The sequence below is a fragment of the Saimiri boliviensis genome, chromosome 7 (genome assembly GCF_048565385.1).
Source record: "Saimiri boliviensis isolate mSaiBol1 chromosome 7, mSaiBol1.pri, whole genome shotgun sequence".
NCBI lineage: Eukaryota > Metazoa > Chordata > Mammalia > Primates > Cebidae > Saimiri > Saimiri boliviensis.
Genome location: NC_133455.1, coordinates 8787074 through 8799154, shown reverse-complemented (window position 1 = coordinate 8799154; position 12081 = coordinate 8787074). Strand labels below are relative to the sequence as shown.

The following is a 12081-nucleotide window of genomic DNA, read 5'->3' as shown; positions in this document are numbered from 1 at the left end:
GTACCACATTTTCCCTATCCAGTCTATCATCGTTGGGCATTTGGGTTGGTTCCAGGTCTTTGCTATTGTAAACAGTGCTGCAATGAACATTCGTGTGCACGTGTCCTTGTAGTAGAATGATTTATAATCCTTTGGATATATACCCAATTTTTAAATTTTTTGTAGAGATGGAGTTGGGTCGGGAGGTCTGGCTTTGTTGCTTAGTCTGATTTCAAACTCTGGCCTCCAGCCATTCTCCTGCCTCTGCCTCCCAAAGTGCTGGGAATAACAGGCATGAGGCACTGTGCCTGGCTTGCTTTCCCTTTCCTGACCTCTCTCCTTCCTGACCTGCTCGCTTGCCCTAAATTCCCCAATTCCTGCCGTGTCTTATGGAGAGCAGTTAGCAATGGCCCCTCCTCCTTCATACTGTCCTGGGCTGCACCCACTGTGACCCACACCAGTACACACACATTGCAATATGGTTCTCACCATGACGGAACCTGGGAAAGACTGGGGTGTGCTGGTGAAGTTTCACCTGTTTTTATCTCCTGATCACATAGGCGTAAGTAACAGGATTCATAGCTGAAGAGTTAACGTGTGGTTTTTCCTTTCTTCTTCTTCAGGACAGCGGGAGGCCAGGCTCTCTGGTTGTCCTTAGCTGGGTGCAGCATTGCTTGGCCCTGCAGGCAGCGGGAGGTCCCTGGGTCCCTGGATCGAGGAGTCACTCTTAGCTGGGGTTGCCAGATAAAATGCAGAATGCCTGGTTAAATTTGAATTTTAGATACATTAAAAAATATTTCTTGTGAATCTGAAATACGCATTTAACTGGTCATCTTGTGTTTTTATTGGCTAAGTCTGGCGGCTCTGTCCGTTGGGGAGGCTGGAAGGGGGTGCTAGTATTCCAGAAGGGGTGGTGCAGGAGAGTGTGGGCTGGGTGGAGACCCCTGTTGGGCTGGGATGTGGACGTAGAGAGGCCTTTCTTGTTACTGCAGTAAAGAGAGAAGTTGCACGCCCCTGAGGACATGCTCCCAGGAAGGACAGAAGGGAAGAAGGTTCCAGGTTCACAAGAATGAATCAGGTCCTGGGTATCTGGGCCTCGGGGAATGGGTGCGTGGGCCAGGGCACCAAGCCGCATGGCCTGCCCCCCGTGGGACACACAGGACACTGGATCAATGTTAGGTCACTGAACTGAGCAAGGTGGAACCTCTTGTCAGCGGTGCTCCCCCAATGACAATGGAACAGAGACAGCAGTGGACCCAAGACCACCTAGCGAGACTCCAGGGAACCTGTTTTCTGGAATTTTCCAAGTGGTTTTGGAATAATTCAGAGAGGGAAGAGGAGGCAGCCCTGAGAGGAAGCTACAGGATCACCTGCCCCACACCTGTGCAGATGGACTTGGGTTGGAGACGAGCCGCTCACACTCTAATGTCTTCTGGATTTACCGATTGATCCCACACGTGGTCACCCATCGGCAGTGCGCCAAGCACCCTGCAAGGGCTGCGTGGATGAAAAGAACAAACACGGCCTTGCCTGCGTGGAGGCCACACTCTGCGGAGTGGAGGCCCCTCTCCTCTGCAGGGCCTCAGGGATTGGGGGGCCCACTGTGGGTGTGATGTGCTGAGAGGCAGCTCTGGCTTTTCTAAAGCTAAAAGCCACATTTAAGTCCCTATTTCCTCTTATTTATGTTGATCGACAAAAATTGTTTATGTACAAGGTGATGTTTTGAAGTATGTATGCACTGTGCGATCCCCGCAGGATCTGACCCTCGTACAGAGCAGAGCAAGCCTCCTTGATAAAGGGAAGGCAGCTCAGAGGAGCTAAGGAGGTGGAGAGGAAGGGGAGGTACTTTGCAGCGGCCCGGGTGGAGGGGCTTGCTGGACAGATGGAAGGAACGACCTTGAGACAGGGCAGGGAAGGAGGCAGAGTATGGGGGAAGGGGGCTTGGCGAGGCAGGGAGCAGATGGCCCCTCAGGGCCTCGGTTAGGGCTTCAGTCTCATCCAAGGGCAGGGGGAGCTCCCAACTCCCCCGCAGTGGTTCCGGTGAGGTGGGGGCAGTGCTGCCAAGTGGAAAGGGGTCTCCGCCTTTCGGAGGAGGGAAGGAAGGCACAGAAGTAGGGAGGGAACCAAGGAAAGGGCCATATAGTAGCTGAGAAGAGAGGCCAGCCCTGGGGGCGGGCCGTAGCGGAGATGGGCAGGGGCAGATCTGCAGGAGGGCCATGTGGGAGGAACAGTCCATAGAACTTGCTGGATTGGATTTGGAGTGCATGTTCGTTTCCTGTCACCACTGTCCTAAATCACCACACATTTGGAGGCTTAAAGCAAACGTATTCTCTTGCAGTTCTGGGGGTCAGAAGTTTGCAGTGGGTCCTAGGTGTCGGGGGGCTGTGCGCCCTCCAGCCACTTTCAGAGAGAATCTCCTTTCTTGCCTTTTCCAGCTTCTAGAGGAGCCCGCGTTTCTTTGTCTCATGGCCCCATCACCTCTGACTTCTGTTTCCGGGGCCACATCTCTTCCTGACTCTGAGCAGCCTCCTGCCTCCCTCTTAGGAGGACCCTTGTGATGACACAGGGCCCCTCTAGATCATCCAGGACCATAATTCTGCCCACCACAAGGAGTAAGCGGGAGGGACTTGTCCAGGAAGATTATCTGGTGTCTGGCTTATGCCGCGGGATGGTGAGTTGTGCCACTCTGTAAAGCAGAGATGGCATCAGGAGAGGACCAGGATTGAATGACTTTGAGTTGAGTTGCTTCGCGACAACATTGAAGACGACATTCAAGTCGGCAGAATCTGCAACTGTGGATCTCACAGGAGAGTGCTGGATGTGTGTGTCATCCGTGAGCAGGCTATAGATATACAGAGTCTCTCTCTATATAGACAGGAGGTTATTTTAAGGAACTGACTCATGCAATTGTGGAGGCTGGCAAGTCTAAAATCTGCAGGGCAAGCTGGCAGCTGAGCCCCAGGGAGGAGTGGATGTTGCAGCTCCAGCCTGAAGGCTGTCTGAAGGCAGAACCCCCTCTTCCCCGGAAACCTCAGTCTTTTAAGGCCTTCGCCTGATTAGACGAGACCCACCCACAGCCTCGTGGGTCTTCGGCTTCACTCAGGGGCTACTGACTTCAGTGTTCATTGCATCCCAAAAATACCACAGTAACGTCTAGGCGGGTGTTTGACCAAATATCTGGGAACCATGCCAAGCCAAGTTGACACGCAAAACTGGCGGCTGTGACACTGCTTATCAGTCGCAGTGAATGGCGCCTCCCTGCAGCGAGTGTCCGGCCCCACACCCAGCAGCCGCCTTCATTTCCCTTTTCCCTTCCCATCAGTCAGCAAGCCTGTCAGTTCTGTTCTCAGAATACACCCCGTGTCTGTTCTCTCTCATCTGAGCTAAACCCCTTCGAGCCACTGCCACCTCCTGCATGCAGGACTACAGCCCTCGTCGGTCCCCTGCTGCCCTGCCGGCCTGTGTCTGCCTCTCCATCTCTTACCTCCATCCACCCGTCTGTGTTACTCATTTTGGTATTATCTCTGTTCATCTGTCTCTGTCTCTTTTTATCTCTCTCCCCTTGTTTGTGTCTCTGTCTCTTTGTCTTTGTCTCCCTGTCTGTGTCTCTGTGTCTGTCTCTCTCTCCACAAGGGCCTGGGCCTGGAGGATGGCAGTGGCTGGGGTCTGAGGGAGGAGAAGACAAGATCACACAGTCATAAGTCCTTCCTGTCACAGATCCTTTAGAGGAGTGCCAAGAAGACGCGGTCCTCAGGGAGGCTGCCATTGACGTGGTAGAAGTGCCGCTGCTCCACCAGGGGCGGCCAAGTCCCACAAGTCCCTGGTGCTTGTACACAGAACCGGGGACTCCAGGGGAGCCAGGCAGACTTGGGGTGGTGACTGGGAGCGGCAGCTGAGCCCCAGGGCGTGGCAGCATCCAAGGTGCTGCAGGGACGGACACAGTGTGATGGCTGGGAGCCCAGACTCAGAAGTCCCTCCACCACATCTAGCTGTATGACCTTGAGCAAGTGTCTACCTCTCTGAGCCTCAGTTTCCTCATCTGTAATGTGCTGTACTGACAAATGACAGTACTTATCTACAGATGCCCATGAGGCTGACATGAGCTTAAGCATGCAGGGCCTCAGCGTGTACCTGGCACAGAGCCAGAACTCAGTAGGTCTTAGCTATTATTATTACTACCCCCAGGAAGTGGCAGTGATCCCAAGTGTTGTGATCTTGCAGAAAGGCTGGCACTGCCCATCAGAGCTGGCTGCCCCAGTGAAGGTGACAACAGCTGAGCCTGCACCTGGCAGAGGGAGCAGGGTCTGGCAGACGTGGTTGTAGCTGGAAGCGTGGTGGCAGCAGTGGGTTGGCAGCGGCACGGGGTTCATTTGCCAGGAGGAGAAGCGCTGAGGTCCAGAGTGCTGCCTGAGAGCCCCGTGTTTGAAGGCACCGGGAGGTGGCCCCTGGTGACTCCAGGCCTGCTCAGGTAGATTTTGCAGGGAGCCAGGGCTGAGCAAAAGCAGGAGGGGAAAAAGCATCTTTTAGTTCCCTTTCTCTGAAAGCAAATACAAGCTACAGTTGTGGGCCTGGGGCTTGTGAGGATCACCAACTGTTCTGTGCACTGGTGAGTTCTTGACAGATGAACAGAGGGAAGGAGGCGTGCGCTTGCTCGCCGGCTTCCTGGAGGCCTCCCAGCTGGCACCCTGGTGCTTGGACACATTTGAGAGCATCAGCATTTCTTTACAGATGACCCTGCCAGCTCGCCAGTCACCTTGCTCTGCTGGAAGCTTGCCTTGTGGCTTGGTAGAATTTGCTTGAAACCAGTAACACCCAGTGTGCCCAAATTCCATCTGCTCCTTCTGCCTTTATGTAACAATTTCTTTTCTCTTTTTGAGATTAGTCTCACTCTGTTGCCCTGGCTGGCTGGAGTGCAGTAGCATGATTTCGGCTCACCGCAGCCTCCGCCTTCTGGGTTCAAGTCATCCTCCCGCTTCAGCCTCCCCCAGGTAGCTGGGACCACAGGCGTGTGTCACTATAACCGGCTGATTTTTGTATTATTAGTAGAGATGGGGCTTCGCAATATTCAGGGTGGTCTTGAACCTCTGACCTCAAGTGATCTGTCTGCCTCATCCTCCCAAAGTGCTGGGATTACATGTGGGAGCCACCGCACTCAGCTTCTATGTAAGTTTCTTTGAAATTTGTCAGAAGCGGGTTCCCAGGAAGAAATAGTATTTTTAATTATTCCTTTACTTATTATTGTTTACACATTTCTGTGCATGTGCTCACCTGCAGATTGTTTCTTGGAGTAGACCCCGCAGAGACGTGCCAGTAATGACTTCACATTAACGTGTCACTGGCCTGCCCTTGACATGTTGGGGGCCTGGCAAGAGCACAAATGGAGACCTGCCTTTAAAAGTCGTAAATCAAGCCAGGCACAGTGGCTCATGCCTGTCATCTCAGCATCTCGGGAGGCCATGGCGGGAAGATCGCCTGAGGCCAGGATTTGGAGACCAGACTGGGAAACAGAGTGAGACCCCGTCTCTACAAAAAAAATTTCACAATTAGCTGAGCATGGTGGCACATGCCTGTAATCCCAGCTACTTGGGAGGCTGAGGCAGGAGGATCTCTTCAGCCAAGGGGTTCCAGGCTGTGCCACCACACTCTAGCCTAGGTGACAGAGTAATACCCTGTTTCTTTTTTTTGAAAAAAAGGTATAAATCAGGTTAACAAAGGGATTCCGACAATGAACCCTTCAGAACCACCTGGAAGGCCAAGCTCTGGCCTTTGGGATGCTGGGACTCTTGAGCTCCCCTTGGTTGCGGTGGGCAGGAGGGGCTGGCATGGCTGCCACTGCCTGTGTCCCTTCCTGCCCCACCTCAGTCCTCCCTGAGTCCACCCAGCCCACGATTCGAGCTCTGGCCGCCCCTCCACACCACCCCACAGCTGCCCCTTTGCAGGCCCTTGGGCAGGGCCGTGGGTACCCACGGCGAGCTCTTAGGAGGCGGCGCCTGAGGAACAGACTTGTGCAGACCCTGACGGCAGCTCTGCGCTGTTTCAAAGGGAACCGCCAGCGCTGGGAGATTTAGAGCCCGATACAGAAGCAACGTGCAGTTTGACACATTCTCGTGACCCTGGAGAGGCTCTGAGTGGGCGCCTCTAGAGCATGGGGCCTGGGGCAGAGACCCCTCTCATCCAGGTTCAAGGGCAGTGCAGACTGACCATCCACCTTCACTGATTTAGTTAGCAAAGGTATTGAACTAGACAGACCCTGGGGACATTTCTGCTCCTTGTGAGTAAAAATGATACATATTAAGCAGTAATTTTGAGGAAAGAAAAAAAAAAAAGCAAAACGCATCCAATTGCATCTCAGGTTACAAAATCTTAGGCATTAACTAGCTGATCTCATGGGACGAAAACTGCGGGTGGGAGTGAGCATTTTGGGGTCTTTCTCCAATTCCGCAGCGCTCTGGCTTCACACTGGCCAAGTCATTTGACCTTCCTGAGGCAGAGCGACAGGAAAGCATGTGATTCATCTCTCTCCAGCGTGTGTCTGTCCCAACCAAGTCCTAATCAGGATCCTCAAGAGATCCCTGGGCTACAGGATGCCTGGGAAACATCCACGGTTGTCAGCCTCGCAGGCTCCATGCAGGGACTTCCTGTAGGCACAGAGGCTTTGTCATCAGGGACCTTGCAGTCAAGTGACTCGTGCTTTTCTTCAGCACTTCAGTATCAGTTGGGATCTCGTCTCTTTTTCTGACACTCTCAGAGAAAATACAAGCCCCTCCGAGTTCTGTGGTCCCTCCGATAATTGCCTCTGGATATTGACACAGTTTTAATACACAATTTTAATATGCAGAGGCATGATAGCCTCGATGACTCAGATAATCCCCACAAGTGGGGAATAATAAAATAGATACGTGGCTTTGGAATTAATTATATTTCATTTGGCTTCATGATTTAGTTTAGAATAATATAAGCAAATGAGTTTATAGTAAGCAAATTCAACTTACATAGGTGGTTGAGAAAGCCGGGCATCAAATGGAAGAAGCCAAGCTGGGGTTCCTTTTCGTTTTCCTTTGTGCAGAATAGAAGTTGCTGATTCACTCAAGGGTAGTTGAGTGTTATTACTCTCTAAACAGCTTATGTTCTTTGTGTCATTGGTCTTTTTTTTTTTTTTAAGTTCCGGGGTTCGCAGCACGTGCAGGTTTGCTGCGTCGGTAACTGCGTGCAGTGGTGATTAGCTGCACCCATCAACCTATCTCCCAGGTATTAAGCACAGCATGCATTAGCTGTTCTTCCTGATGCTCCCCCTCCTCCGTCCCCACCAGCATGCCCCGGTGTGTGTAGGTCCCCTCCCTGTGTCCATGTGTCTTCATTGTTCAGCTCCCACTTGTAAGTGAGAACAGGCGGTGTTTGGTTTTCTGTTCCTGTGTTAGTTTGCTGAGCCCAGGGGCGTCCAGCTCCATCCATGTTCCTGCAAGAGACATGATCTTGTTCCATTTTATGGCTGCATAGTATTCCATGGTGTATATGCACCACATTTTCTTCATGTAGTCTATCATTGATCGGCATTTGGGTTGATTCTGCCTTTGGCTATTGTGGGTATTTTTAAAGATCACAACATAGTGAGAGGTGTTTGTTTTTCTTTCACAAAACAAAACAAGTCTAAGATTGAAGAAGGATTTGTACTGTCGTTCGCATTTTCCTGGGACTAGTGCTGCTGTTGCCTTTATTAGGGTTGGTCTATTTTAAAACAACAGAAAACCAAACCAAACCCTGGAGGTACATTTGATTAACATGGAAGAGTTATAAGACACACTGAGCATTATAAATACCTGACAAGTCTATGCCACGTGAACAGAGGTTGAAAATTAAGCCCTGGGTGACTTCAGGTCACCCAGCTTTGGGAAACGATGCAGGCCACTGGCTGGGAATGAAGGGATGCGCCCCATCTAGTGGTCAAAAGAGGTGGGGCTGGGGCTATGTCTTGGATTCTTTTAATTATCTACCCCCAACCACATACAGCTCTGAACTTTTTTTCCTTAACTTTTTTTTGGTGTGTGAAGGCGGGACAAAACCCGCCACCCTCCACTTTGTTCTCTGAATTACTTTTAAAAGACAGTTTTTAAATTTGTCCATAGAGCATTTCTCTGGCTCACCACACTGCCGTAAAAGCAGCCACCGCGGGAGTCGTAGAACTCTGTGGCCTCCAGTCTCAACCCCTTCTCTCTTTATGCCTTTGTAAACATGTCTATTTAGTTAGTTAGTGTTTAGAGATAAGCTCTCGCTCTGTTTTCCAGGTTGTGGCGCAGTGGTGTGATCGCAGCTCGCTGTAACTTTGAACTCCTGGGCTCAAGTGTTCCTCCTGCCTCAGCCTCCTGAGGAGCTGGGACCACAGGCAGGCACCAGCACACCTCACTCATTTTTGTATTTTTTATAGACAGGGCCTCACTGTGTTGCCCAGGCTGGTCTCCAATTCCTGGCCTCAAACAGTGCTGGGATTAGAGGTGTGAGCTACTGTGCTCAACGCTAGCCTCTCTTATCTAATTCAAATATCGAACCTCATGACCCAAACACATTTACTTTGTTTCATCTATTTAAATTCTTTGTAAATTCTAAGTTCTATGAACTATATTGCAAGGCCAACTCTTTAATGATCACTCACTTGCAAAATAAAAAAAGATAATAATGCTAATAAGATGTTTCTTTTGTAAGAGATAATGTGATATACAAAGTAAAAGTGTGGTGTGGCTTCCTCAGGCAGTTTCTTTGGGAAAGTGAAAACGGAAGTTTAGTGGAGACATCAAATCACAAACCATTACTTCATTTGTGCTGTGGACTGAAAAAACAGATTCCCTTCTGAGGGCTGAGGCCACTGCCTATCAATCATAGCACAAATGGGGGTTTTTTAAAAACTCCATAAACAACTGCTTGCTGAAACATTCCAGGAACCACCCCGACAAGGCAGCCTATTGACAAAGGGCTTCTTTTTGGCTCTAAAAATCCCAAGCACGTGGGTGAGCAGGTGAATGTGATTCCATTCTCTTTTTCCTGTGGAGTGCATCAATGACTATGATCTGTCAGAGGAAAGCTCTGCGAGGAACATCGGAAGACTTAAAAGATGGCAATGCACCCCAGCAGCATAGGAGAGCAGGCTTTAGCGCAGAGATGGAAGTTTTGAGCCTTCGGGGGTTAGAAAAATTCCTTCTCCTCTTCCCCTCGAGGCATCGATGTGCGGAATATAAACCATCTTTATATTTGAGAGGCTGACATCTTGTCTGAACATACTTACCATCACAATGGTCACAGCAATTCAAAGGGAAGGAGGTACACAGCCCCGTTCAAGAACGGGGACTGGACGGAGTGTCCAGAGACCGGCAAAAGTGGGAGGAAGGAGTCGACTAGACAGCCAGGCGGCTCAGACCGCCAGATGACACAGCAGTTTCACTTCGTGACCTCTAGGAATACGCCCTGAAGAAGGGAGGACCACCTTGCTGGGGGCTGAACTGCAAAGATTAACAACATACTCCTTGCTACCTAGGTTTGGCCTAGTAGGAGAGAAAGGACTTCCAAACAGATCGTAATAGCAGAGTGTCGTAAAAGCAACCATAGAGCTATAATCAAACTATAGCATTAGTTCAGAGGTGAGCATGAATCACCCCATCTCGGGTCACGGGAGCCAGGAGAGGCTTTCTACGGAAGGGCCTTGAGGGATGCAGAGGACTTTGTTTGACAGGTATAGTGAGAAAGTACACTTTAAGCAGAGGAGAGGATATATACCAGTGGTTCTTAACATTAAGCTTGCATCAGAACCACCTGAAGGGCACATGAAAACACAGATCTCTGGGCCCTGACCCCCAGTTTCTGATTCACTGGGCCTAGGGTGAGGCTTGGGAATTTGTTTTTTAACGAGTTCCCAGGGGATGTTGATGTTGTTGTTCTGGGGACCCCACTTTGAAAACGGTTGACTTACATGAGAAACTGCAGCATGGAGTCACAGCCTGTGTCTGTGGAACCGTACGTACCTCTGTGTTGCTGGAATTGGACGTGTCTGAGCAACACGGTTAGAGGGTTAGGGAGGAGTCTCAAACGCCAAATCGTGGGCAAGCAAAAGAAAGAAAGCGCATTTGTGCATTCCAGCAGCAGGTGGCGCTGTGCGGCTGTAACTGTCAGTGAACCGACAGGCCCGTTTTCCACAAGTTTCACTAATTGGTCCAAATTCTCCATTTCGGTGAGTGATGGATCTGGGATTCTACACGGGGCCGGAGAGACGCTGAAGCCCTTTTATTCTGCCTTGCCAGAGGCTCCATGCTAGAGCTCTTAAAATTAAATCTCCACAGCAGAGGCATTGGGGAGAAAAATAATCGGGAGATTTTTTTCTGATTAGATTTTTTTTTTTTTTTTTCCCCTTGGGTAGGAGAGTATGGAATGGGTGGGAAGGGGCTTACACCGGACCCTTTGGGAGACTGCCAAGGTTGAACTGACAGACTCTGAGATGTGATGTGGCTGCAAGGCTGGAGAAGGCTGACTGGAGAGGAGAGGTGTGGCCCGTAGGGTGTGGCGTGCACCATTGAGGATTCGACTTTGGAGAGATTCCTGGTGAAGCCAGCGAGCAAGGCAGGAGGGGCCAGAGGGGACACGGGACCCACACGCTCCCTCCTTCCTGGTTACCCAGGCTTTTCCGAAGCCTTTTGTCACTCTGACTGGTGATTTTGTTATCTTTTATTTTCTCATCTCACTCCTTCTCTTGGAATTTCTCTTCTGACCTCCTGCTCATTATTAGACTAGCAAATTGTTAACTGGGCATAAATTTTAAAAGGAAAAAATGTCAACAGGCAGCTGGACAAGAGAGGCAGAACTTCAAACGTGGCAGTCCAAGCTCCTCGAGAGAGCACGTCCTTCTCATGAACAAGGAAAGCCAGTGGCGTAGGTGTACCTGCCACCCCTAAGTTCAACACGTGGGTGTAACCACTTCTAACACGTGACAATGTTAGCTTCATTTTCTGCCCTGTCGAGTATTTTGAAGCGTATTTCAGATGTTATGACACCTTTAGGTACTTTAGGATGTGTCTCTAAAAATAGGGACGTATTTCTGCTAACCACGGCACCGTCGTCATCACACATAAAAGATAAACGCAATTCATTGAGTCATCTCACACCTAGTCAATATTCCCATATCCCCAGTATTGAATAACCCCAGTGGATATTCGGATAGCCCCAGTTATTCCCAGTGTCTTTTCCTCCAAGATTTTATCATAAAAATATTTTCAAACATCAGACGAATTGAAGGGCCGTTACAGTGAGCACCTAATATATCCACCACCTAGTTCTGGAATGACCATTTGGCTGTGCGCTTTCTTGTATACCTGTCTGTCTATGCATCCTTCCGGCATCCGTTAATCCGTCCTCATTCTACAGTGCATTTCAAAGTGAGATGCAGGTATCAGTACCCTTACCCCAAACACTTCAGCATGAGTGTCATTTGCCAGAGTCCAGTATTTGTTAGGATTTTTTCCTTTTGAGGTAAAATTGACATACAATAGACACAAATTTCCAGTATAATATTCGATGAGTTGAGACACATGGTTATCTGCCTAACCCAAACCCCTGTGAAGATATGGAACACTGTCTTCATCCCAGAAGGTTCCCGTGTCCCTTCCCAGTGAAGCCCCCTGCTCCACACAAGCCCTGATCTGATTTTTCTTAGGACTGCATCTTCTGGAAGTTCATATAACTGGCATCGTGCCCTGTGTACGGCTGCTTTCACACGGCATCGTAGTTTTTATATGTGCCCATGTTGCGCGTGTGTCTCCATAGCCTCTGATTTGCATTGCTGTGCAACAAATAGCCTGTTAGGTGGTGGGTCCACCATTTACCCATCCATCACCTGTTGAGGGACGTTTGGGCTGAGTCTTCTTTTTGGTGATGATGAGTAAAGCTGCTAGGAACATTTTCATGTACAGGTTTTTTTGTGGACTCTCGCAGACATCTCCTGCTACTAGTTTATTTTAACCATGATGGAATCAAGGTTTCCACGCTGCAGCCGAAGGCTGTGCTTCTGACGTCTCCTTTAACTAAGTTGAAGGGACCCAGTCAAACCCCGTGTCGTAGGTGCCACAG

The 12081-nt window shown here is 49.9% G+C and overlaps 1 protein-coding gene across 2 annotated transcripts in view; it reads left to right on the top strand.

Moving 5' to 3' along the window:
* Positions 1–12081, top strand: part of RFLNA (refilin A) — a 322680-nt gene that overhangs the window by 35958 nt on the left and 274641 nt on the right. Inside the window, exon 1 of one of the 2 annotated variants that reach the window (XM_074402077.1) lies at positions 6403–7227. The exons of the other annotated variant lie outside the window; for it this stretch is intronic. The gene's annotated coding sequence lies outside the window, so the exon portion shown is untranslated. Of the gene's footprint in view, positions 1–6402; positions 7228–12081 lie in introns of those variants that run through there. 2 annotated transcript variants of the gene reach the window in all.